Genomic DNA, 26,301 nt, shown 5'->3' with positions numbered 1-26,301 from the left:
TGATAAGTATACATTGTAAAAGTGTAAGCAGAAAATGTGGGTGAGCTGGTTAGCATAGTACCTGACACTTAACATGGTAACTGCTGGCTATTATTAACGTTGCTATTACTATTATTGTTAAATTATATAGGATTAGCCCATTTCCTCCATTATCACCCTCTTTATGTGAAACATTTTTACTGAAATTGAAATGATCTGGGTGAACTTAGAATTGCTGATATTAGCTGATAGTTAAATTATCACATCCATGTAAATTGAACCAGAAGACCTGGCCTTATATCCTGATTCATCCACTTGCCAGCTGTGTTACCTTGTGTAAGTTTCTTCACATCTTTGAACTTCATTTGAAAAAATCATGGTCAGTTTTCCTGCCAACATGGCTGCTATGTAATTCACAGGGCTGCCTATTCAATCAGCAACATAGTATATGCCTTTTCATGGATAAGTGTACAAAACCCTGATAGCAAAACTTGTCTGGAATACTGGTCCCAGGTGACCTTACATCAGCTGGGAGATATTTGGAATAAGTTTGGGGTTGTTTTGATTGTCACAGTGACAGGGGGTATTGACATCAATTAGCAGGCAGGGGGCAGAGACTTGAATTGTTCTGTAACACATGAGACAGTCCTGCACAATGAAGAATTTTCCTGCCTCAAATACCAGTAGCATCCAGAAAAGTACTAGAAAAGTACTAGATTAGAGGGATGAGAGAGGAGTCTATGGTTTGTAATTACAAAGTTTGATCAAGGTGCCACCCCCAAAAAACCAAGGCTCTGACTTATTTGAGGTTCAAGGATATCTTTGTGAGTGCCACCTTCTCCAAGATCTTCATACTGGTATGGGTATTGAGTCTTATGTTTAAAGTGCCATATAGAAATCATTAGCTTTCCTATTAAGACAGCCTCCTTGCTCTTCCTTAAAGATGCTGGTTATGCTCTTTCCTCAGCCTTTGTACTGGCTGAAGCCTCTTGGTTAGAAACCTTCCCCTGGGCAGCTCTACACCATCTCCTTAATGCCCTTTCTCATAGACATTTCCTCAATGAGGACTACTCTGACCACCTTATTTAAAATTGCAACCTCCCCCAACACCTCTGATTCCCATTAGCCCGCCTTGCCCCATCCCACAGTACTTAAATCTTGTGAAATATATTACCTATATAATATTTTTTATTTTTTGTTTTCTCCTACTAAATGTAAGCTTCACAAGGGCAGGTGTGTGTGTGTGTGTGTGTGTGTGTGTGTGTGTGTGTGTGTGTGTGTGTGTATGTGTATGTGTATGTGAATGTGAGAGATTAATCCATGGGATGTTTTCTAAATCTTTAGTACCTGTCACATAATAGGTGCTTCATATATATATTTGTTGAGTGAGTGAGTGAATAAATCGAATGAACACCGGAAAAAACAGATAGAAAATATAATGGCAATAGAAGTTCCCAAGCATAATATTAATAGCAATAGAAAAAGACATTAAAAAAAGGAATAAATTTGAGACATATACGGAACATGCATGATGAAAACTATAATATGTTACAAGGGGCATGAAAAAGACTGCAGTAGATGAAGAAATATATAGTGATTCCTTAATCGGAAGATTTTGTATTGAAAAGAAAGACATAATGTTAATAGAATTTCTATAAAATGCTCATGAACTTTTTTGAACTTGTCAAGGGTGGTTTTCCACCCTTGGTGGTTCTTTGGGAGAAAAAATGTTTGAAACAGGTATAAAGAAGAGTAATGAGGAGAACCATGCCCAGCTTTATTAAAACCAAAATTTATAGCACTAAATTAAAGCCATGTCCTACTGGTGCAAGAGTAATCAGACAGAACAATGGGACAGAATAGAAACCCTAGAAAAAGGCGCAGATATGTGCAGATCTAGAGTGGCATAAAGGTAGTACAGTTGACCCTTGAACACATTGGGGTTCTGAGCACATACAACTGTTGACTCTCTAAAAACTTAACCACTCATAGGCTACTGTTGACCAGAAGCTTACCAATAACATAAACAGTCAATTAACATATATTTTGTATATGTATCCTATACTGTATTCTTACAATAAAATAAGCTAGAGAAAAGAAAATGTTATTAAGAAAATCATAAGGAAGAGAAGATATATTTACTATTCATTAAGTGGAAGTGGATCATCATAAGGGTTTTCATCATCATCTTCACATTGACTAGGCTGAAGAGGAGAAGGGTTGGTCTTGTTTTCTAAGGGGGCTAGAGACAGAAGAGGTAAAGGAGGTAGAAGGGGAGGCAGGAAAGGCAGAAGATGCAGGCTTACTTGGTGTAATCTATTGAAAAATCTGTGGACCTGTGCATTTCAAACCTGTGTTAATAGGGAAGGGATACAGATAACTAACATTTATTGAACATTATCTATTAGTGAAGGGCTTTCCATACATTATTTTATTTACTTCTTATAGTAGCCCAGGGAAGTATGGACTATCATTACTCATTTATTATAAAGGAATGAAGCTTAGGCACAGTCATTGCCCAGCCTGATGTCACTCCATTAGTATGCTGCACAACTAGAGTTGGAACCTGGACCTAACATTAAAGTTTGTACCCTTAACCTTTATGTTATGTGAATAAAAGATGTGGAGCTACTGGTTAAATATTTTGAAAAATATACATAGATTTAAATGTAAAAAATAAAAATGTAGCAAGGACTTAGATTTAAGAATTTTTATGAAAATTTGAAGCCACATGAATTTTATTTTATATTTTTATTAAATAATTAAATAGTTATATATTTTTAAATTAGTTGAGTCTATAAATCGGAATTCCAGGCAATTATCAAAAAATGAGGTAGAAGAATATTTAAGTAATATGAGAAATTATTCACAGTATACATGAAAAAAGGCAGTTTGCAACCTAGTATACAAAGTTGTGTTGTTATTTCTATAAAATTGCATTTATATGCATCAACAAAAGAAGAAAAAACTCCACCACATAATTTATATGTATGTAAAAGGCTGGCATGTGAAAAAATCTGTGACTGTTTTTCTGTCTCGTGGGATGTTTAGTTACCAGTGTCAAAAAGAGAATAGAACCCTGGTACCTTGCAAAAATAGATGCCCAGGTCTTCTTTGGCCACAGTCATTTCTTAACCTGTCAGCCCCATAAACAAGCCAAAATAACAGCCTGACTTTCTGTGTGCCGAGTTCCCACAGGATTCTGTATCTTCCTTGACCTGACAAATCAGACCCTGTAAAAGACAAATTGGAAGCCTTGTTAACTCTCTTTTGACTCTACCTTGACTTGGAACATTTGAAGGTTTGGGCTGGTTAATGATGTCTGTTTTTATAGCTATTCATCCTGGAGCCACATTTCTTACATAGGTGTCAGGCTGGATGCAGGCAGTTCCTCAAGCTGGCCTCACTAACAATGCACTGCTCCCCACACCAGCACCCTGCTCCCCCAGGCATGGAGGTGTTTGTCAGGGATGCCCTAGGGTGGGGAGGACTGGGATACCTGAGCACAGGAACTACGCTCAGTTCCTACCCCTGTGCAAACAGGACTTAGGACTTTGTGTTCTGATTATTTAATATGAGTCTGCCTGGCCAGTTAAAATATGTGAACACGGTAAGATCAAACAGCCCAACAGGTTCTCGGTCTTATTCATCTCTGTACTCTCAGCACTTTGTACTCATTGTGATGTTAGGGAAAGAGCCCTGGACTGGGAAATCCCTAGGTCTTGGTTGGAATCTTTTCCAGCTCAGTGACTCTGGACTGGTGACTTAAGCTTTTTGAGCTTCTCTTTCATTGTCTATAAAATAGGTTAAATGAGAGTCACCTAATGTGAACATTAATGAGACTAAGTACATGATGGCACATAGCCCAGAGCCTGGTACGTGGAAGGCTCCTAACTGATGTGAATTGACTGTGTCACAGTGAAACTTGGCAGGGCTGAGTGCTCCAAGTGGGTAGAACCGGCAGTAATCCATCTCTGCCACTAGGAGGCGTGCGAGCTCCATAACTGACTTTTTTTTCATCTCCATATTTAAAGCCAGTCTGCACAATTCAACCTGGACAACTTTAAGTTTAATTTAGCCATCTAATTTTTGACAAAGCAGACAAAAACATATACTGGGGAAAAGAATCCCTTTTCAATAAATGGTGCTGGGAAAACTGGATAGCCACTTGTAGAAGGCTGAAGCAGGACCCATACCTTTCACCTCTCACAAAAATCAGCTCACGCTGGATAACAGACTTAAACCTAAGGTATGAAACTGTTAGAATTCTAGAGGAAAATGTTGGAAACATTCTCTTAGATATCGGCCCAGGCAAAGAATTTATGAAGAAGACCCCAAAGGCAATCACAGCAGCAACAAAAATAAATAAATGGAACATGATCAAACTAAAAGCTTCTGCACAGCCAAAGAAAGTGTCATGAAAGTAAACAGACAACCTATAGAATGGGAGAAAATTTTCGCATCCTGCACATCTGATAAAGGGGTGATAACTAGAATTACTTAGAACTCATGAAAATCAGCAAGACAAAATCAAACAACCCTATCAAAAAGTGGGCAAAGGACATGAACAGAAACTTTTCTAAAGAAGACAGAATAATGGCTAATAAACATATGAAAAAATGCTCAACATCTCTAATCATCAGGGAAATGCAAATCAAAACCACAATGAGATATCACTTAACTCCAGTGAGAATGGCCTTCATCAAAACGTCCCAAAATAATAGATGTTGGCGTGGATGCGGAGAGATAGGAACACTCCTACACTGCTGGTGGGACTCCAAACAACCTCTATGGAAGGCAATATGGAGATACCTTAAAGCGATACAAGTGGATCTACCATTTGATCCAGCAATCCAATTACTGGGCATCTACCCAAAAGAACAAAAGTCACTCTATGAAAAAGACACCTGCACTCAAATGTTTATAGCAGCACAATTCATAATTGCAAAGCTGTGGAAACAACCCAAGTGCCCATCAATTTGTGAGTGGATTAATAAAATGTGGTATATGTATACCATGGAGTACTATTCAGCTTTAAGAAACAATGGTGATCTAGCACATCTTGTATTTTCCTGGATAGAGCTGGAACCCATACTACTAAGTGAAGTATCTCAAGAATGGAAAATCAAGTACCATATATACTCACCAGCAAATTGGTATTAACTGAGCAGCACCTAAGTGGACACATAGGAACTACATTAATTGGGTAATGGGCAGGTGGGAAGGGGGCAGGTATATACATACATAATGAGTGAGACGTGCACCGTCTGGGGGATTGTCATGCTTGAGGCTCAGACTTGTGGGGGGATGGGGAGCAAGTGCATTATTTGAAACCTTAAAATTTGTACCCCCATAATATGCTAAAATAAAAAAAATATTATTTAAGATTGATACATGACCCGTTCCTGCATTCCTTTTCTATTTAAATCACTGTCATTAAAATTAAGACAATGTAGCCTGCTAGTAAAAAGTTGGCACCTTTTTGTTTGTCTCTTGCTGATATTCATTAAGGATACCAGGTCTGTTACCTGGGTACCTGAAGCTTAGCCTTCACTCTGTTCTGTATACACATAATACCCTTGGCAGACAGCATGTGTTTTCTTCCAGTGGCTTGGATTAGTTGTGGGAAGGAAAGTAAAACTGGTCTTGATCAAGGATATTTTACGCAACCAAGGAGGGCCATCTGTGGCCCCCAAATATGCTGTGGCTCCTTCCTTTTCCTGTCTTAGAAGAAACATTTTCGGCTTCTTTGTTTATTGTTTCTGGCATATCCCCTGAGCTCTGAGACTACACTTCCAATCCAGAGAACTGAGTTTGAGCCTGTAGTCTTGTAGATGGTTAAATTAGGAAGAGCCTTCCAGGAGGAGTGAGTTCAACCTTCTCTCACATGAGGAGACTGAGGATCAGAGTGGGGCTAGGACCTTGGACTTCAGTTCCTTTACAGGTGAAACAATAGGATTCGGCTGAGTTCTTTCAAAAACTCTTCCAACACTGACATTTTTCCACTTTCAAATCCAGAGGTTATGCTCACAAGTCAGATTCTCCAACTCACCTGAATTATGTGAATTCCAGTTACGAAGAGCAGATGGACATATTATAAACATGACTGTCACTGTGATTTATGGATGTTGTGGCAACCTACCCCTAGGAGCCATGTTGGGGCTTTCTAAAAGTAGACATTATGCCTTGGAACAAGCTGTTCTGAGGAGCAACACAAGGACACATCAAAGACTCTGAACTCCTGCTTGGCTTTGGGGCCCACGATTCTTCTTTTTTATAGTTCTTTGATGTTGGAATAGCATTAGCATTTACTTCCATTTGCTAAGTGCAGGACAGCATGCCATGAAGACAGTGCTGATGAGTATTCTTGTGGAAGTCAGTGGCCAAGCTAAAGAAGAACTCAGCTTTCTGACAGTTGTTGGGCATTTGCTATTAACTGCAGCAGGAATACAGAGCAAAGAGTCAATGACCTGGGGCAGAGCCTGCCAGGGTTTGCATCCTGCCTGCCATTTATGGCTGCGTGACTTCAGGCAGTTAACTTCTCTGAGTTTCACTTCCCTACCTGCAAAATGGGATAATAATACCACCTACTGCTCAGGGTTGTTTTTGAGGATTGAGAAGAAGGTATTACAGCAAGCTACTCACAAAATATGAGACTACTTTTATTTCTTTCATTTTGAAGCACAAGAACAATGAAATATATTTTTCTGTTCTGAAATGTGTAGGGTTAGGGTTGGGTTAAAAAATGAAACACAATAATGGGAGAATTTGAAGAATTTCTGGGCAGAGTATGAATTAAGGATATCTGAAAATAAAAGGGAAAGAGTGATTGGGATTAAATGGGAAACATATAAGATCTGCTCATGTCCCTTAGGGATCTAGAATTCATTGGTGATTCCCGAAGGACCAGATTGCCAAGGATCACATCAAGGTGGTAACTATGACTTATCTTCTATTATCCATCTGCCAAAATATTTATCCTCTTTCTGACCCTTCTGCCTCACTAGGCCATGCAAACATCTTTTGAGCACCTATTGTGAGCTAGGCATATGCCACTCTTGGGGACACAAGGCAGTGGAGGACAGGTGCTGCTGGCTTTCAGGGTCTATAGGGAAGACCCAGGTGAAAAGGCAAGTTGACTATTCCTGCAGCAAAGGGCCTCCATCAAGGTATGCTCCAGCAAGGAGGGAGGAGTAGGGGAATCTTCAGCCCTGCCTGTTGGAGTAGGGAAAGACCTGCCCAGTGAGGAAGTGTCTTGGGGGATCCTGAGGGGATGGGGAGCTAATCATGGGAGAGGAGAGCCAGCTTCTGAGGAGCGGAGTGCTGCTGAGATAATGGGGATTGTTGGAGGAGGCTGCACCCACTCTCTCCTCCCTTTTCATGCCCAACACAAGACAAGGGTCCAGATTGTTCCTCAGAGAAAACTTTTAACCCCTGGTGGATAAGCCTTCTTCTGCTTTTAGCTCTAGGAAGACCATTCAAATATATCAGTGTCCTATTTTTAACTCTGATGTTTGAAGTGTCAATTTTAGCTTGGGATGCTATTAATGTAACAGAATGCCATAGATTGGATAGCTTAACAACAAATATTTATTGTAGTTTTGGAGGCTGGGAAGTCCAAGATCAAGGTGCTGGCAGATTCAGTGTCTGGTGAGGGTTTGTTTTTTGGTTAGCAGATGGCCTTCTTGTTATATCCCAATGTGGTGGAAAACAGAGAGAGAGAGAGGAAACAAATTTCTTGTGTCTTTTTATAAAGGCACTAATCCCATTCATGAGAGCTCCATTCTCATGACCTAATCACCTCCCAAAAGCGCCTCCTGATACCATCACATTGGGGTTAGGATTTCAACATTTGAATTTGGGAGGGATGGGCATAAACATTTAGTCCTTAACAATGTCATCCTGTATGTGGAAGGAAACCTCTGAAGGATGAATAAGCTCTAGGGAGCATGCATTTTTAAATCCATAGCTTGTCTTCAGGTAATGTCATGAACCAACTCAACTGGCAAATGTTTGAAAAAAAATATTAACACCCAATGCTGATGAGCTTCTGTTGAAAATGACACATTTACTATCTCTGCTAGCAATGAAAACTGGTATAATGCCTTAGGAGAACAATGTAGTAATATGATAGCAACAGCCATGAAGATGTATATATCCCTAGATGTAATGCCCCTGGCTTTTAGTTACATTTACCTGACCCCTAAAGGAATGAAAGGAATCTGCCCTAAGGAAGTAACTTTCCAGTGTGAGCCACATAGGCTGTGTGATGCCAGCTCCAGGGGTGCCATTCATGTAGACAAGAGTGTAAATGGCATCTCCTGGAGTTGTAAGCTGCCGCAGTCTCCAGAGCAGAGACTTTGTCTTCTTCACCGCTAGATTCCCTGGGGCCTAGAATTTCATCTGACACACAGTAGGAGCTCAATAAATACTCCCTGACTCACTGTGGCATGCATAAGTGGTATGCCAACTCATGAGTCCATTGTCCAGAAATTGAAAATGATCATCATGGAGATAATGCAGGAACTCACTTAGGCTGAAACTTTTACCAGGAAAAAAGGCAAGAGTTAAACATTACTTCTACTGTGTAATTACAACCATGCAAAATTGTATATGAATAATGAAAACAAGGCCTGAAGCAAAATGGGCAGAAATGAAAATAATTATGTTAATGTGCTGAGATTATGGGCCATTGCTTTTCAATGTTAAAGCATTTCCAAAATAAAGTGAAGTCAGATATTTTTTGAATACACATTTAAGGTGGATTTAAGAAAAAGAAGGCAAGGCATTATTAATCACAGGATCAGATTTAAATATCTACTTGATTTCACAACTTTTTTCCCCCTTGGAGTTAATAACTGTTCTTTAAGCATCTGTAATCCATACTTTGTAGCATCAGTCCCAAGGCAATCAATATACTCAAAGCAAAAGGGCTGCCAAGATGGAAACTGGGAAGAGTACTTTTGTTTTCAGTATTTACTGTAAGAATGGATGCAAATGAGCAATAAATAACCACAGAGAGAAAAGCAAGTCCTGGTTTGTTGGGGGCTTAGATTCACTAACTGACCAGAGATAGAAGTCCCATCATGAACTGAAGGTACAGTGGGGCTCCACAATTTCCTAAGGTGGGACTGGCTTTGTATTGAAAATTCTCATTTGCCAGTTTCAGCCTCTATTCTTCCTGACTGCAAAGATGGATGAATTCCTAATTATGGGAATTGAACCTGAAGTGAAGCTTTCTGGGTTCAATTTTCCATTCCACAAGGAATTCTTGAGTCCTTGGAGGAAGAGGCATTCCTTTTCCATATCTAATTTTCCAAATCTATAGTTGGCCAATAATGCTCCTTGCTGCCAGTCACACACAGATGCTGTGTATAGCAGAGGTTTTTAAAGTTTAGTGGGCATCAGAATCCCCTGGAGAGCTTACCAACACAGATTCTGTGCCCTGTCTTCATATATACTGAGTCAGTGGGTCTGGGTGGGACCCAAGGATGTGATTTCTCACCAGCCCCCAGGTGATGTCACTGTTGCCACTTGGGGTACCACATTTTGAGCAGCACTGGTATACAGCTTTCCCAGGTGGTCACCAGATGGTGCTCTGGAGGGGCATTTGGATGAGGATTCACCTCCCTTGTGACCAGGTCATGGTTACTCCTTAACTGAAGCGAACCCCATTCATTTCTTGAGAGGCAGCCTAACAGTACAAGAGAACAAGAGCTTTAGAATTAGATCCAGGGGCAAATCTCTGCTCTGGCCTTTTCTCTGTGACTGAGGGACTCTAACCTGTCTGGACTTCATTTCCTCGTCTATGGTGGAGGTAATGTTGTCCTCCTGGCAGAGGTATTTTGAGATTAAATGAGACAATGTTAAGAAAATATCTTGTATAGTGCCTAGCTTATAGTAGATACTCAGTAAGCGGTGGTTCTTTGTGGATTTTTTTTTGAAGATTCAGTTAATTTTTAAGCATCTTTAGGGAAGTTCATAAGAGTACCTTTATGGGGTAGGTGGTTGGAACTAAAAGTAAGGAAGGGAAGTAGAAAGGGGAAAAAAACCAATAATATAATTTATTAGACTACAACTTCTGTATTAGTCCAATTCATGTGCTGTGTGAGGGAAAATGCGTTGTGCTCCATTCCACCTACTCTACCCTCTTCTCTCCTCTCTTCTCTTTTTCTCTCCTGTATCATCCTGTTCATTAAAATATGAAGTCCCCCAAATGCCATGTACTACTTCAAGTGTTTTCTATCACTTAAGCAGAAGCTTCCTGACAAAATGCCAAATAATGTAAATTTTGAATCAGGCTGATTGGGGTTTGAATTTGGATCTGCCATCTCCCATTTGCGTGACTTCCAAGCTGGTCGTTTCAGTTTTCTGAGCCTTAGAATCTTTGTTTGTACAACAGATAGAATAAATAGCACAGGAAATACTGGGAGGGAAGGTGTGTGGTTTACTTGACTGCCTGGGGGCTCCATCTCCAAATGACAGAGACTGTGAAGCACAGAGACAGTGATGGGTGGATGGAGACTAGGGTGGATTGTCAGAGACTATGATGGATGGACAGAGACTGTGATAGAGAGTGTGAGAGATAGATGGAGACCGTGAGGGATGACAGAGACTGGGTTGGATGGATGGAGACTGAGATGGGCAGACAGAGCCTGGGACGGACCCTTGGATTCTGTATCCTGCTTGGACAGGGAGCCCAACTCAAATGCCGAGATGGTTTCCCTATTCATTCTGAACAGAACTGTGGTGCCCTCCCCCCCCAGGATCTGGGCTCCTGAGTGACCAGGGTAGGGCAGGTGGTCTTCCCTGTAGGGCAGAACTAGGCCTCCAATGTTTCCTTGGATGATAGTAAGAGGCCAGGTAAATTATATCTATGGAATCGCCCAGACCTGAATTAAATCCCAGTCTCACTGTTTATCATACTGTGACTTTGAGTAAGGAATATATTTATCCTTTGTCTGTAAAGTAGGACTGTGAGGATAATGATAATAATCACATACAGCATGGGTATAGAGTAGTTTAAAAAATGTTTCCAATGGTCAGAGTGAAGTAGCTGAGAAGGATTTGAGCAGCTGTGGCTGGCTTTGGAGACAGGAGGCAGTTATTAGGCAGGGAATGTGGGCAGTCCCCAGAAGCTGGAAGAGGCAAGGAAAGGATTTTCCTTTGTAGCCTCCAGAAAAGAATGCAGCCCCGTCCCTATACCTTGATTTTAGCCTATTGAAACCCATTTTGGACTTCTGACCTCCAGAACTGTAAGATGATTAATTTGTTTTGTTTTTAGCCACTGAGTTTATAATAATTTGTTACAACAGCCATAAGAAACTAATACAGGGGCAAAACCAACATTCCGTTTCTTTCCATCCCATTCTTTCCCAAATTCTGCAAGATCGAACCTGGGGTAACCAGCCACAGCCCCCAGCTGAGCAGCTTCAGGCCTTCTTCCCAGGCTACAGCCCAGCATGCAGGCGGTACACAGAGGTGCCTTCCAGTCCTGGAGCACAGATCTCTTGGTAGAGGCTCTCCAGGCATGTCTCAGCAGCCTTCAGTAATCCTCTTCCTCTTCGAAGCAAAAGGGGAATGGAGAATCACTCCTCCATTCTCACTCTGTTACCTATCCCTGCTTCTTTCTGCAGGGGCCAGGAGGCAGATAGTTAGGGCCCCATAAGAACTTTGAAATATGTTTGTTCCCTTAGAAGCCATTTATTAATTTGTTTATGCTTATTGAGCAAACACTGTAGTATAAAATCATGCGCATACATGGCCTTCATGATGTTTATAGTCTAACTGGGAAAACCAGGAGAAGGCCTGTGGGATCCTCCAGGCAGGAGATGAAGGTGGCTTGGGCTGGAGTGGCTGTGGTAGCAGAGATGGAGAGAAAAAGGAGAGGTCATAAAGACTCATTGGCTTTGATGACAGGTAAAGAGAAGGAAAGGGAAGTGTATTCTTTCCATGTGGGTACATGAAAAATTTTTAAATTTATGTTTTATTTTTATGAAAATGATATACTGTACATTGTCAAGATGTGTTAAAAGGCTTGTAATGAAAACATCGATGCCCCATTTTACAACCCCTTTAAAAAAAAAAGTTTCCTTTCCTCTCATTGTCTTTCTATTTCTCACAACAATCCATGTTTATTGAGCACTTACTGGATACCAGTCTCTGTGCTTAATGCTTTACAGGATGATCTCATTAAACCTTTCTACCACCTACCCAAAAGGTGGGTATCATTATTGTCATTCTGGTTTTCAGGGCAGGTAACTGAGTCATAAGATGGTTAAGTAGCTTGTTCCTGATCTTATGTCCTTTACAAAGAGGAGATGGCCTGGTCCCCAGTAGTCTGGCTCCATCCCTTTCATTCTGCCCATAATGGACCTGGGGCTCACAGTTGTGGCATGACCTTGGGTGCCAGTTCTTTGAATCCAAGCCCTAGGCTCTTTCTTTCAGTTCCTGGAACCCATTAGGTTCCCCTCTTCACATGGCTTCTTCTCATCCTTCCTGGCTCAACTACAAACTCTTCTTCAGAAGCCTCTCCTGACCTCTAACCTGGGGAAGCTCCCCACCCTCAGTCCTCTATCCTTTCACCATATTTGTCTTCTCTTAGCACCTTCTTAGTACTGTTCATAGTGGTTTAGTTAATGGTTTCTTTTTTTGTTTGTTGTCTCTTACCCCTCTGGACTGTAAGCTCCATGAGGACAGGGACAATGTGCCTCATTTTTAGTGCTCATCTCCTGCCTTGTTGATTGTCTGGCAGATATTTGTCTAAACGGATGAATGGACAAATGAATAAATGAAATGAAGTTGTTTCCTGCCTCTGATGCCACTTACTAAGTAGTTACTCAGAGCCTTACAGTCCCACCTCACAGGGATGTCGTGACAAATCAAATACCACATATGAAAGTGCTTTGTTATAAACCATGTAGTGCTGTGCACATGTGAAGTGAAGAAATTGTTCCCTTTTCAGTTCAGGACTTTGATCAATATCCAAATCTCGCCTCCAACCCCCAACTGGCCTCCTTGAGTTTTCCTCTTCCAATCTGATACATTTCTTGGCAAGGGGGAGGGGGAAATTTAATGCTACCTTAATCATGGGTATGGGATTAATAATTCTTCCCATTCTCTATGGAGGCACTTGATGCCCTGTATTGTAGCTATAGGTTTCTTGATTGATTAGACAGTCTGCTGTGGAGAAATGACTTCTGAATTTAAAATTCAGAGACCATAGTTTTAATCCCAGCTCTGTCAAATGGCAGGCTTTGGGCAATTCTCTTCCTTTCATCACAAAGACAATGTCAGGGCTAGAAGTTAGAGATCTTCTAGTCCAAGAAAGGAAAACTATGTGTCTATGGGCCAAATCTTGCCTACTACCTGCTTTTGTAAGTAAAGTTTTATTGGGACATAGCCATGCTCATTTTTTTTTTTTTTTTTTTACATATTGCCTGCGGCTGCTTTCTTGCTACAATGACTGAGTTGCAACAGAGACCATATGGCCTATGAAACTGAAAATATTTACTATCTGGTCCTTCACAGAAAAAGTTTGCTGACTCCTACTTTAGTCCAACCCCAGCCCCTTTTTAAAACAAATGTGCGATATTAATTCCAGAAAGAGAAAGGAACTTGGTCAAGATCACATAAAAAATTAGAAAAAGCAATAGGACAAAAACTTAGGAAAGAAAATCAAGATGAGTGAATATTCTGCTACAGTCCACAGGCTATACATATCAATTATTCTAATATCATTCAGAGATATTTGAGGGGCATTTCCTATCCTCATTTGTCCAAATAGGACAAGTATATTTTTATGTCTAAATGTTTCCAAGGAAATGAGTCTCTTGTAGAGTCTTGTTATGAAGGCATTGCAGTTTGAATCCAACAAGTTTTTGTAATAATTTCCCTAATATCATGATTCATTTGAACTTCACTAATCTGGAATTTGTGTTAATTTGATGATATAGGTTCTGGTTAAATTTATTTTTGCATAGTGCCTGACAAAATGCTTCATTAAGCAAAATGATGGTGTAAACAAGGTTTCAGGGGAGAGTGTTTAAATTACTCAAGAGGATGAACAATTTTTTAGGCACTGCCAAATCATTTAGAAGTGTTTATTTGAAAATAAACAAGGACCATGAAAATCACAAATCCTTTCTATCTGTTTATTAATGTATGTTCAAAGTCCTTCTAATTGAAAGATGTTCTGACAACATTTCTGTTTGGATATTAAAAGTCATTTCTCTCAGAATAGTCTATAACTCAGATTTTCCATGAATTATGATCATCCTCTCTCTATAGTAAGTCCCAAATGGGATATTAGTATAGAAGTAGACTTTAAAAGTTATTGATTGTTTCCTAAAACACATAGGAGTATTGAAATAATTTAAGTTATAAAGATAGAACATTAACTTTGTGTATATAGTGAAAAGTGATTCCCTTTTAAGTTCTCTATCAATCTTTTTGATTATTCAAGGGTAAAATCTTAGGGATGCTGGAATGTCCTTAAGACTTCTACCATTTACTGACCTCCCTGCTTCAACGAAATACAGCAGATCTTAGGCAGCCAGTCCTCAACAGGCAGCACTTTCCAGAGATAATTAAAAGCATTGTTCTGTTTTTATTGTATTTACATTTATGGCTGCCTCTGTTCTGGCAAGTGACAGTGGTTTCCATTCATGGTAATTCTATCAAGTTTCCTTTTAAAGTCAATTTCAAGGAAAAAAAGTGAGACTTTAACCAAAAATATTATGTAAATCGTGCAGGTGATATGTAGATATGACAAAAATCACAATATAGCAAGCATATGCGAATATGGTAAACATACTGAAGATGGTGCTCACATTTGAAGTTTGGAAAAAGTAATCTAGTCCCATTGCTTTATTTTATAGCAGATAAAACTGAGATGTCAGAGCCAAGATTAGGAAAAGGCCCGACTCCCAGCTCACAGTTCTCCCACCACGTGACACTAACTTACATTCATTTTGGTGTTCCTGCTTGGGTACAAGCAAACATTTGGGAATGTGAGCTTGTTCTATGAATGTGAAATTTTTTTCATCAACCTACTCTGCATCAAAATGTTTGCCTCATTCCAACCCCCTGGTATAAAAGAGAAGTTTGATGGAATGATGGTCAGTGGAACACAGGGTCAGGTTCTCACCCTGTCGTGGTTCTATTTCCCTCCTTGACTTTCTCACACAGCATCATGAGGCCATAAAATGCCAGCTCCTTGAGAAGAAAATGATTCTTCTTCAGACTGTGGTCCACTCCTCAACGATATCTTGTAAGTATTTGTAGTCCTCACTCAATGGGAAACTTACTACTTTATAATGTGGTCTGTTCCATGAATGGCAATCAGTGTAATCCTGCAAGTCCAATAATAAATTTTGGAAATATTTGACTCATAGCCACATGACCCCTGTCTATACTGACATTTGGGTATGGCTGAAAGCCGTGGAGATTGCCCCATGAACCACAGGAGCAGGTACTTCCAGATTATCTTGAGCTGGGGGAACAGGTACATGACAAAGCATGGCCAACTGCATTTTAAGCACATGGTGTCCCATTGCCCGGGTACAGAAAGACAGCCTCCTTCCACTAAGCCAGGAGTAAAGTCCAGGCTAGAATCAATTTGCAGGGCTTAGTACAGAGTCTGCCATTTTAATATTTTATTTTATTTTAAAAACTTTAATTGCTGGGATGTGAGTCCAGTTCCCTTCACATCTGTGTGGTGGTCTTCCCATCAAGTTTGATTCCCTTTTTCTGAAATCACTAAGCTTAAGGGCAATGTTTATGGTTTTTTGTTTGTTTGTTTTTATTTTGCTCTGGCTTTTATTCTTCAAAATGTGTTTATCACAAGTATACATACAGAGCTTCAAATGACAATTTTAAAAACTTTTTTCCAATGAGGAATAACATATATATGATAAAGTGCACAAAGGACACTAACAATCTTCTATGTACTGAATAAATTTTTACTTATGTATACATCCATTGCCTAGATCAAGATACAGACATTTATAGCTTTCCGGAAGGTTCATAAGGAGGGCTCTGGTGTCAGGGGTAGGAGGTGGTTTGCAGGTATTTCCCCCTATAAGTCTTTGGGAGAGACCTCAGAAGGCTGTCTCCATGGTTCAGGTAAGATAAAAGGAAGTGTGGTTGCTTAATGAAACATAAGAAGTCTCTTCAGTAGGACTTTGGGGAGTGACTGGATAAGGGGGGTTTAGAGGAATGGCCCATGGCCTTGAGATTTCAGATGCTGGCTTCCTTAGAGCTAAACTGGCAGAGATGTTGAGGCCTAGGACTGGATTCCTGACAGGAGAAGGGAACTGCAGTAATGGCCTCCTTGGTTTCTGTCTCTTCTTGCAGCAGGTCTGGAGGAGGCCTTGCAGGACAGTAGGGTAGGCAATCACCTCCACTTTCCCCTAAATTCCTGGCCTTTGAGTGTAGCTTGGACACTAGGCTCTTCTAACATGGAGCCCCACCCATTGGCTGTATCTCTCTGGCATCACAGGCAGGTGGAATGTGGACAGATGTCACCTCCTTGCTTTGAAAGTAAAGCAGTGGAGGGAACAAAGGCTCACTTCTCAGAATACTATGCCAGGATACATATTTCCTATGCATTTTTCAGATGCCACCTGACCCACTTGAGCCAATAATTGTCCTGAAACCACATACCAGTCGTCATGGCACAAAACAACATCTGTTTTCAATAATCACCCTTCAAATGGCACAGGTGATTGGCAGATCAGGAGATGAACAGCCAGATGAGGAAGACAGTTGGAAATCAATGTCTCCCCTGGAGTCACATTTAAAAATCACTTAAAAAATGCAGCAGGATTTAAATAATGGTAATACAATTGCTTTCATTCATTGAACATCTACTTTGAGCCAGGCACTATTCTATGCACTCTGTTTCTCTTGTCCTATTTAATTCCCTTAAATACTTTTAGGGATAGATATTATAGTCCTCAATTTTTAAGATGAGAAAACAAGGTTCAGAGAGGTTAAAGTATTTGCTTAGTGCAAACAGCCAGGAAAATATGGAGCTGGAATTGGATCCCAGGTCTTTCTGATGCTGGAGTCCATGGTCTTCAAATTGTACTAGCCGTTATACAAACACTGGATTATGAGGACTCTCTAGTCTTGCCCAAATTACACTATTCATCAGTGACACATTGGATTAAAGTACATCAAATGAGAAATATCATTATAGATTGGGGGAGAGCTGACATGAAAAGGAAAAGATTATTTCTGGCTTGTTTTTGATCTTGGAAGCAGCTGTCCCTGGCACAGGCATCAGACTGTGGGGGCTCCAAGGGCAGGGGTCAGTGCCCAGCACAGGGCGTGGCATGCAGGGGTCTACCAGGTGATGGGGTTTAGGATTATTTGTACCCTGAGACATGGAATAAATGCTCATTGGAAAGAGAGAAAGCCATTGGGAACAGATTACATTAAAGTTTGAAAAATATTATTAACAAATGTTTCACATTTTTAGTTACTTATTTTTCTCTAATGTTATGCTTCTTTCTCATTCAACATACTTCCTGACTCTAATTAAATCATTTGGTGATAACACCATCTTACATCCAATTTTCCTGCCTCTAGTCTTCCTCTGCTAATCCAATTACCTTCCCATGGTCCTGCTAGGACAAGGGACATCTTTCTCAAGTGCCATCCTGATTAGATCTTTCCTTATAAAACCCCCCATTCTACAGAATCTACAAACCCCTCCTGCCCCTTGAGGTTTAAGGCATTTTGGATTGCTGATTCTCTCTCTCCCAGTGCATACTGCTGTGGCTGACACAAGTTTCAGTAGTTTTAAGTTTTTTTTAATTGAAGACATTCCATCTTACTGAAATGCCCTCCCCTTTTTTTCTTAATTAAAAAAACATATCCACTCATTCCTCAAGATTGTCTTGTGTCAGGTTCCTAGAAGCAGAGCCTGAGATGGGAACAGTTAGGCATGGGCTTACTGCGGAAGTGCTTATAGAAGAAATACCTGTAAGGAAGCAAGGGACATGGAATAAGGCAGTGGATGAAGCCAAAGAGGGGGTTTCACCTGAAGTCTAGCCTCCGTCTGATCCTCTAGAGAGCTCTGGAGGGTGCAGAGCACCTTTGAAGCTAGGGGGGCAGCCCTTTCTACTCTGAATCAGCCAGGTATTGGCTGAAGGTTGCTCTTGGGATTTTGGGGGCTGGGAGAAGTGCATAGCATCTCAGGCACTGTCAGGCCAGATGGTTTCTGTCTGCTGCAGGCAATTCTCTGGAAAAAGGTATAGCCATGAGCAATTAGCAGCCAATATAGCAGCTGGGGACTGGGCACACCCACCAGGTAGAGGGCTCCTGGGCCTGGGCCAAGGGTACCAATAGCATCTACTGCGAAGACCAAACTCACATATGACCTTCTCTGTGACTCACTGGGGCAGGGCTGAAAAGTTATTGCTTTGTACTGTTATAAGCATAGAACTTGCTGCTTTGTTCAACATGTAGGTTACTTGCTAGTAATGGAATAAACTGAGGCTTTGGAGCCAGACACACCCTAGTCCAAATCTAGCTTTGTCCCTTATTACCTTGAATATCACCATTGCTCAGTTTCTGCCTCCTAGAATTGTTGCTGTACCACAATGAGCTCATGGTATCCCACCAGAGGCTTAAAAGAGTGGACTCACTCAATAAATGAATGAGCAAACTTGCAATGAATTTTATGCTTTTCAAAGAGCTGTTAGTCCCCACCACTGTTAACTATCCCCACTACACAAATGAAGAAACAGAGTGGAGAGATCTGGTCACCTGCTGAAGGTAGCAGTTAGTAAGTAGCAGAGCTGGGTTTTTTACCCTGGGATGCCATAAGGGAGAAGCACAAGTGGGTTTGCTATTTCTCCATGTATCTCTTATCTCTTTTCAGCTCTGAGAAACCCCTGGTGATAATTAGTTTGGAACCATATTTTATTTTTTTGAGTGAGAAGGCAGACCAAAAATAAAACTGATAAAAAGGCATAGCTATGGAAACAATAAAAGGATAAGTGGTTGTTAAGGGTTAGTGGGGAGGGAGAGATGAATAGGTGGAGCCCAGAGAATTTTTAGGGCAGTGAAACTACTCCATATGGTACTACAGTGCTGGGTACATGTCATTATACATTGTCTAAACCCATAGAATGTACACCAAGAGTGAACCCTAATGTAAACAATGGACTTTGGGTGATAGTGATGTGTCAACGTAGGTTCATCAGTTGTAACAAATGTACCACTCTGGGAAGGATGTTGGTGATGGGGGAGGCCATGCATGTGTGGGGGGTAGGGGTTATATGGGAAATCTCTGCCTTCCTCTGAATTTTGCTGTGAACCTAAAACTGCTCTACAAAATACAAACTGTTAAAAATAGGACTAATATTTATCGGGCACCTATTCTTTGCCAACACCGGGGTAAGCATTTTTGTACCTAAACTCTTTAAATCCTTATAACCAAGTAGGAAAACTTTACACCTAATTAATAGAGGGAAGGTGAGCTAGTTGCTAAGGTCACACATTTATTACTCTTACTGTAGAACAGGGCTGCCTTCTTTGGGGAAGGATGGTGGCTCCTGCAGTTGTCCTCTGCTGTGGTCAGACCTGACAGTGGCTTCTTATTCAACCTTCATCACGTGCTGCCTCCTCCCTTGGTGTGTCTCCAGCCCTGCCCAGTGTGGCTGCGGATGGTATTTTTATTGCTGTGGACACAGAGCTAGACTACCTGGGCCAGTGCCATCTGTCTGCCCAGTGGACACTGGAGGCTCTTTAGAGCACATACCATGCAGGGGCCACATTCCACACACAGCTCAAAGGCAGCATTGTGTGGGCCACGTGTGTGCACTTGCCCAGGCCCCTGGCATCAGCCTGTCAGAATGTCTCTCTGGGAAGAGGTTGGTGTGGCTGCCCCCTGCTGTCTGCCCACATATGTCCCTGTGCAGTGACCTGGCACCTCCAGCTTTGTGCTCCCTCAGTGTGCACTGAAGGGGGAGGTTGTAGTGTTACAGCCAACCCCCATCATTTGTTTGTCTACTCACTCATATATTCCACCTCCACTTACTAAGCATCTGCTATATGTCACTCAGCCCTGTTCTAACAACAAAGACAATTATAGTTGGTAGAGAGATGAACAATTGTCCAAAATTTACTGTAGCTGTTGCTGTCTTCCAAGGCAAGTGGGTTAATTCACATCAGGGAAATCCTTTAAGCTCAGGCCTTTTCTCTTTTGTGTATTCTACCTTGATAGGTTCAGGCAGGGTTAGACACTTGTTCTTCTGTACACAGCCCCCTGTAGTCACATCCAAGGTGACGGATGTCACTTCTATTGTAGCTGTCCACCAGCTTGTCGCTATCTGCAATCAGACTGTGAACTTGAGAGGTTAAATACTGTCTGGTCTTTTTGATCTTTGAAGTAGTACAGCTTTGGAATTAGAGAAACCCAGACTAGAATCCCAGAGCTGCTGGCTACTAATTCAGGGCCAAGACTCACCTTGGTTACAAATTTAAGGGGGTGCCAACAAACTCAGTAATCAAGGTAAAAATATTTTAGTGTAATATTTAAAAAAATCAACATTAATGCAAAATCTTCCTGATAAATAAAATGTCAAAATTTTAAATAAAGTTCTGACCCAGAACTTGCACGACTTATTTCACTTGCCTCTCCATAGTATTGGCCCCATAGAATTAAGTTTGTGTGAATTGGAATTAATTTCTACATTAATTTTGAGCTTTAAAAATATTGTCCTCATGGAGCTCACATTCAAGTAGGGGAGGCAGACATGTGCACAAAGAATCATAGCAGATACCATAAAGGAAAGTCCTGTGGGAGTGCAGTGAAAAGCGCAACCCATCTTCCAAGGTGGCTGCTGGTAGTAGTGGGGATGTCAGGAGATGCTATTGAGAAGCAGTGACATTTGACTTGGGTCTTATAAGACAAATAGGAGTTCAGCAGCTGAGTGAGAGGTGGATGGTCATAGGGAGCAGCACAAAAGCGTGGGAGTGCTCACATGTTTGGGAAATGTAACAGGTTCCATGTTAGGTTCAGTGATTGATATTTGATTGGTAAGAGGAATGATTATTTCCATTCTTGATGTGTTGTGTTGCAGAGAACATTCATGTGAAGTTTCACTGTAGGGAGTCAGAGATCCAGGCCTGGAAATGAGAACTGAAGAGAGATTTGGGGGTTGGAAGTAGTAAGAGGTAGGAGGTAAAAGCATGAAGGAATGTTTTTCAAGGGAGTGGTATGGGTTATCTGGGCCATTACAGAAAAAGCTAGCCAATCCTTATCTATTACATAGCAGGTCTGCAGTTAGCTCCTTGTAAAATTGTGTTGTTCAATCCTCACAACAATCCTGTATGATAGATTTTACTAGTTTATCATCTCTCATTTGAGAGATGAAGAAATTAACAGTGGGGTTACATGAATTGTCCAAGATTGCATAGTATGGGAATCACTAGAATATAGGAAAGAGTTGAAGTCACAGGAAATTGCCAAGGGAGAGAGTATAAGGGCTAAAGCAGTTGTTCTAAACCTTTTTTTAAAAAGGTCACAGGTCTCTTTGAAAATATGATGAAAGCTAGGACTTTCCCCCACTCTCACCCCACCCCTCATGCATATCTATCTATCTAAATGTATCTATATGTCATATTATTCCTTCAGTATGCAGAAGTGGAGGTGGGACAGGGAGAAGGAGGATACATAAAAATTATGAGGAGGCTAGAATACTGTGATAAGAAATGAAAGAGGTGATGCTGAGGAACCTTGTTTTAGGGGCCAGCATATTCCCAATAAAAGAGAAGGCAAAACTATGCCATGAGGAGAGGTGAGCCCCATGTCAGGGTTGGGGCTTAAAGGAATGTAGGGAAGTCTTGGTGTAGTCCCTGGGGAAAGGGGAGAGGGAGCCACTGCAAGGTGCCTGAGGGAATTGCCCAGTGGTACCATGGCCTAGGTGAGCTCAGAGATACAGGCCTGGGTGAGAATCCTTTGGGTGTGTATATTTGTGGAGCCTCCCTTCTAAGTTTGTATGTTCCAGAAGTCACTTCTGTATCAAACTTGTATATTTTATAATTACATATAGTTAAATGCACATGTAAGTATTCAAGTGGATGCGTTTTGACAATTATATAGAACTGTGTACCCATTATCCCATCATTAACATGATATAGAATATTTCCATTACCCTAGAAGGTTCCCTCATACCCCAATTCGGTCAATTCTCTGCTCTTCTAGCAACCCCAGAGAAAAAGATTTTCTGATTTTTATTACTATTGATTTGTTTTTCCTGTTCTTGGAGTTTCTATAGATGAAATAATATAGTATTTACTCTATTATGCCCATCTTCTTTTGGTCAACATGATTTGAGATTTATTCATTTGTTGCACACAGTAGTTTTATATATTTATCTTAATTTTTCAAATTTGTTAGTATAAAGTTATCTATAATATCACCTATTATCCTTTTAATGTCTGTCAGAGCTGGTGTGATGTTCATTTCTTCATTTCTTATATTGGTAATTTATGTTTTCTCTTTTTAATGTATTGATCTTATTAGTATTTTATAAATTTTATTCTGATCAAAGAACCAACTTTGACTTTTAAAATTTTCTCTATTTTCTATTTCATTTCATTGATTCTGTTATTATTTTTTACTTTCTTTTTCTACTTAGTAATTTGATCCTTTTTTTCTAGTTTTTTAATATTCAAGATTAGATTATTGATTTTCACCTTACTTTTTTCCCAATATAAGCATTTAAATCTAGACATTTTCCTATAAGCTCTACTTTAACTGCATCCCACCTACTTATGTCATGTTTTCATTATTATTTAGTTTAAAATATTTTCTATTTTTTTCTATGGTTCCTTTGTTAACTTATGAGATATTTAGAACACACTGCTTAATTTCCAAAAATCTGGGGGGAATTTTCTAGATATCTTGTTATTGACCTTTTTATTTAGTTGTAACCAGAAAAAATACTCTGCATTATTTGACTCCTTTGCAATTCATTGAGATTCATTTTATGACCCAACTTATGGCCAATCCTGGTGAATGTTCCATATGCATTTAAAAAGAATGTTATTCTGCAGTTGTGAGGTGTAATGTTCTGTCAGCACCAATTAGGCAATTTGATTGGTAATGTTCAAATCTTCTATATTTTCATTCATTTTTTTGAGTCTACAGATTCTATAATGTACTGAGAGAAGAATATTAAAATCTTCAACTGTGATTATGGGTTTGTATATTTGTCCCTTTAGTTCTATGATTTTTTTTTTCTTCATATAATTTGAAACTCTGCTATTAAGTACGTACATACACACTTGGAGTTATGTCTTCCTGATGAATTAACTCTTTAATTATTATGAAATGTCCTGTTTGTATTTGATAATATTTCCTATGTTACTTTTTTGGTGATTCATATGATCACACCAGCTTTCCTATGAGTAGTATTTGCAAGGTATATCTTTTTAAACCTTTGCTTTTAATCTCTCTGTGTTATTGTATGTATGTATTTATTTATTTATTTACTTTGAAACAGAGTCTCGCTTTGTTGCCCAGGCTAGAGTGAGTGCTATTGTGTCAGCCTAGCTCACAGAAACCTCAAACTCCTGGGCTCAAGTGATCCTCCTGCCTCAGCCTCTTGAGTAGCTGGGACTACAGGCACAAGCCACCACACCTGGCTAATTTTTTGTTTTTCTTTCTAGTTGACTGGCTAATTTTTTTTCTATTTTTAGTAGAGACAAGGTCTCACTCTTGCTCAGGCTGGTCTCAAATTCCTGACATTAAGCAATCCTCCTGCCTTGGCCTCCCAGAGTGCTAGGATTACAGGCGTGAGCCACCACACCTGGCTATGTTATTGTATTTAAGTATATTTCTCACAAACAGCATATAGTTGGGTCTTGCTTTTTATGTATTATGATTATCTTTGCCTTTTAATTGGCATGTCATCTACATATATTTAACATAATTATTGATATAATTAGTTAAAATTTATAATCTTAATAGTTTTCTCTTTAGAAGAAAAGAGATGTCTTATTATTTTTCCTTTCCTGCTTTCTTTTGGGTGAATTGAATATTTTTAAACATTTCTTTTTATTGCCTCTATCATCCTTTTCCTTATATCTCATTGTGTTATTTTTTACTGGTTTCTTTGGAGAAGAATTTTCAACTTTGATACTATTGCTATATAATTCTTTGCCATGGGGGACTGTTCTGTGCATAGTAGAATATTTAGCAATATCCCTGGTCTCTACTCACTAGGTGCCAATAGCATTCCCCTCCCCAGTTGTAACAACAAAAAATATACAGATATTGCCAAATATCCATTGGGGGAAAATTGCCCCAGTTGAGAACTACTACTCTGAAGATTATAATATTCATTTTTTCTTTATAACATTTTATCTTCAAATATTATTATACCTTTTCACAAATAATAGAAGAACTTATAATTTACCCCCTTCTCAATCTTTGTGCTTTGGCTATCATATACTTTACTTTTAATTATGCTATAAATCCCATAATACATTGTTATTACTTTTGCCTTAGTCAGTTTTTCAAAGAAACTAATATGTGTAAATATGTAATTCTTCTTTTGTTACCTTTAACATGTATTTTCTCTCCTCTTCTGCTGTTGTTTTCTGCTCCTTGAGAGATCTATTTCCATCCTCCTGCCCTGACCTGTCTTTGAATGCCCATTAAGTCCTCGAGGAACTGGCAGGGAATTCTGTCAGTTCTTCTGCTTGTCCCTACTTTTTGGAAGACCACCGACTGCTAAGCATTCTGTGAAGTCCTAGCATGCCTCAGAGGGGTTTTCTCAGTTCTCCTGAGTCTATCCTCAGCTGTCATTAGGCCCCAGCCTTGTGCTAGAAGCAGTCTCCACATAACCCAGGGGAATCTCTCTCAGTTCTCCTGCCCTGCCCACACCTTTGGCATACTATGCCCATGTACCTGGGGAAAGCCCCTGAGAAAGAGTTGGTTGGTGGAGGCTGACTTTCTCTGGAATTCTGATCTGTCACTGTATCTTATGCCTGACATTAACAGTTCATTGAAAGTTCAGCTGGTTTCTCTTTTCCCTGTCTATGGTGAATCTTTCTCTTCTCTCCTGGGAAGTTTTCCACTTTGTGGAATTTAGTTCATTTTAGTTTCTTTATGTCATTATTTCTCTGAGGTTTTCTTTTTTTTAAAACTATGATGTTGTACCTTACCTGTCTTCTTTTTTTTTTTTGAGACAGAGTCTCGCTTTCTTGCCCAGGCTAGAGTGAGTGCCGTGGTGTCAGCCTCGCTCACAGCAACCTCAGACTTCTGGGCTCAAGCAATCCTCCTGCCTCAGCCTCCCGAGTAGCTGGGACTACAGGCACGAGCCACCATGCCCGGCTGATTTTATATTATATATATTAGTTGGCCAATTAATTTCTTTCTATTTTTATGGTAGAGACGGGGTCTCGCTCAGGCTGGTTTTGAACTCCTGACCTTGAGCAATCCGCCCGCCTCGGCCTCCCAGAGTGCTAGGATTACAGGCTTGAGCCACCGCGCCCGGCCTTACCTGTCTTCTTGTTACTGTGTGAACAATAGTCTCTTCTTATTTACTATGTCCTAACTGGAACTGCATCAAACTTTTTAACAAACACCCAGAACCATGAGTATTATTTCAGTTGAGTTCTAGCTGCAAAGTCCTGCTAAATTTTCAACATCAGTGATTTGTCACTTACCCTCCTCCACACTCCCTCCCCCACCTGTCAGTCACTCCCTGCTGAGTCTTTGTTGCTCATAGAACCTGCAAGATTAAGCTTTTTTGTTGGATTCAAAGAGTTCTCTCCTCAAGGAAAATAGCATGGTTATTAAAGAAAATAGTCCAGGTGAAGCGATGCTGACGTTATTGTCAGGACTGGGTGCCCTCTAATTTGTGGGCTTCATGTTTTGAGAAAGAATACAAACTTCTGGCCTGTGACAAACCCCACCCAGGACTTGTTACAGCAGCTAATGTTTACCGGTCATATTTTTCATGTTCTGTTTCAGGCTGCCTGCAATCCTGTCCTCAATAAGCAGATGGGTCACAGCAGAAGTGGGTAAAATAGGAAATAATAAAACTATCCTACAGGGCTGGTAATGAGGAAGTGAGGTAATGTCTATGACATGGGCGGCCTGTAATAGGTGCTTAATAAATACAACCTCTTATTACATTTAGTTACAAGAAAGGGACTCTCACAATTGAGGATGAGTTTCCTGTTTTCATGTAGAGGCTGTACAGGACTGTTCGGAACTTGTGTAGGAAGTAGCCCAGCTTAAACTTAACCTAATTGGGTTCAAACCTGGATATAGAGCTGGGGGGGGGGTTG

General features: G+C 40.3%; 1 protein-coding gene and 1 long non-coding RNA gene across 2 annotated transcripts in view; both read left to right on the top strand.

The window, feature by feature from the left end:
• LOC142874245 (uncharacterized) overlaps nt 1-26,301 on the top strand; it is a 680,900-nt gene that overhangs the window by 40,899 nt on the left and 613,700 nt on the right. The window lies entirely within an intron of this gene.
• Nucleotides 7,052-26,301, top strand: part of LOC105855695 (uncharacterized) — a 94,294-nt gene continuing 75,044 nt past the window's right edge. The window contains exon 1 of the long non-coding RNA XR_012922196.1: nt 7,052-7,148. This is a non-coding gene — a long non-coding RNA (uncharacterized LOC105855695). The remainder of the gene's footprint in view (nt 7,149-26,301) is intronic.

The sequence above is a fragment of the Microcebus murinus genome, chromosome 12 (genome assembly GCF_040939455.1).
Source record: "Microcebus murinus isolate Inina chromosome 12, M.murinus_Inina_mat1.0, whole genome shotgun sequence".
Classification (NCBI taxonomy): domain Eukaryota; kingdom Metazoa; phylum Chordata; class Mammalia; order Primates; family Cheirogaleidae; genus Microcebus; species Microcebus murinus.
This window is presented reverse-complemented; position numbering and strand designations above follow the sequence as displayed.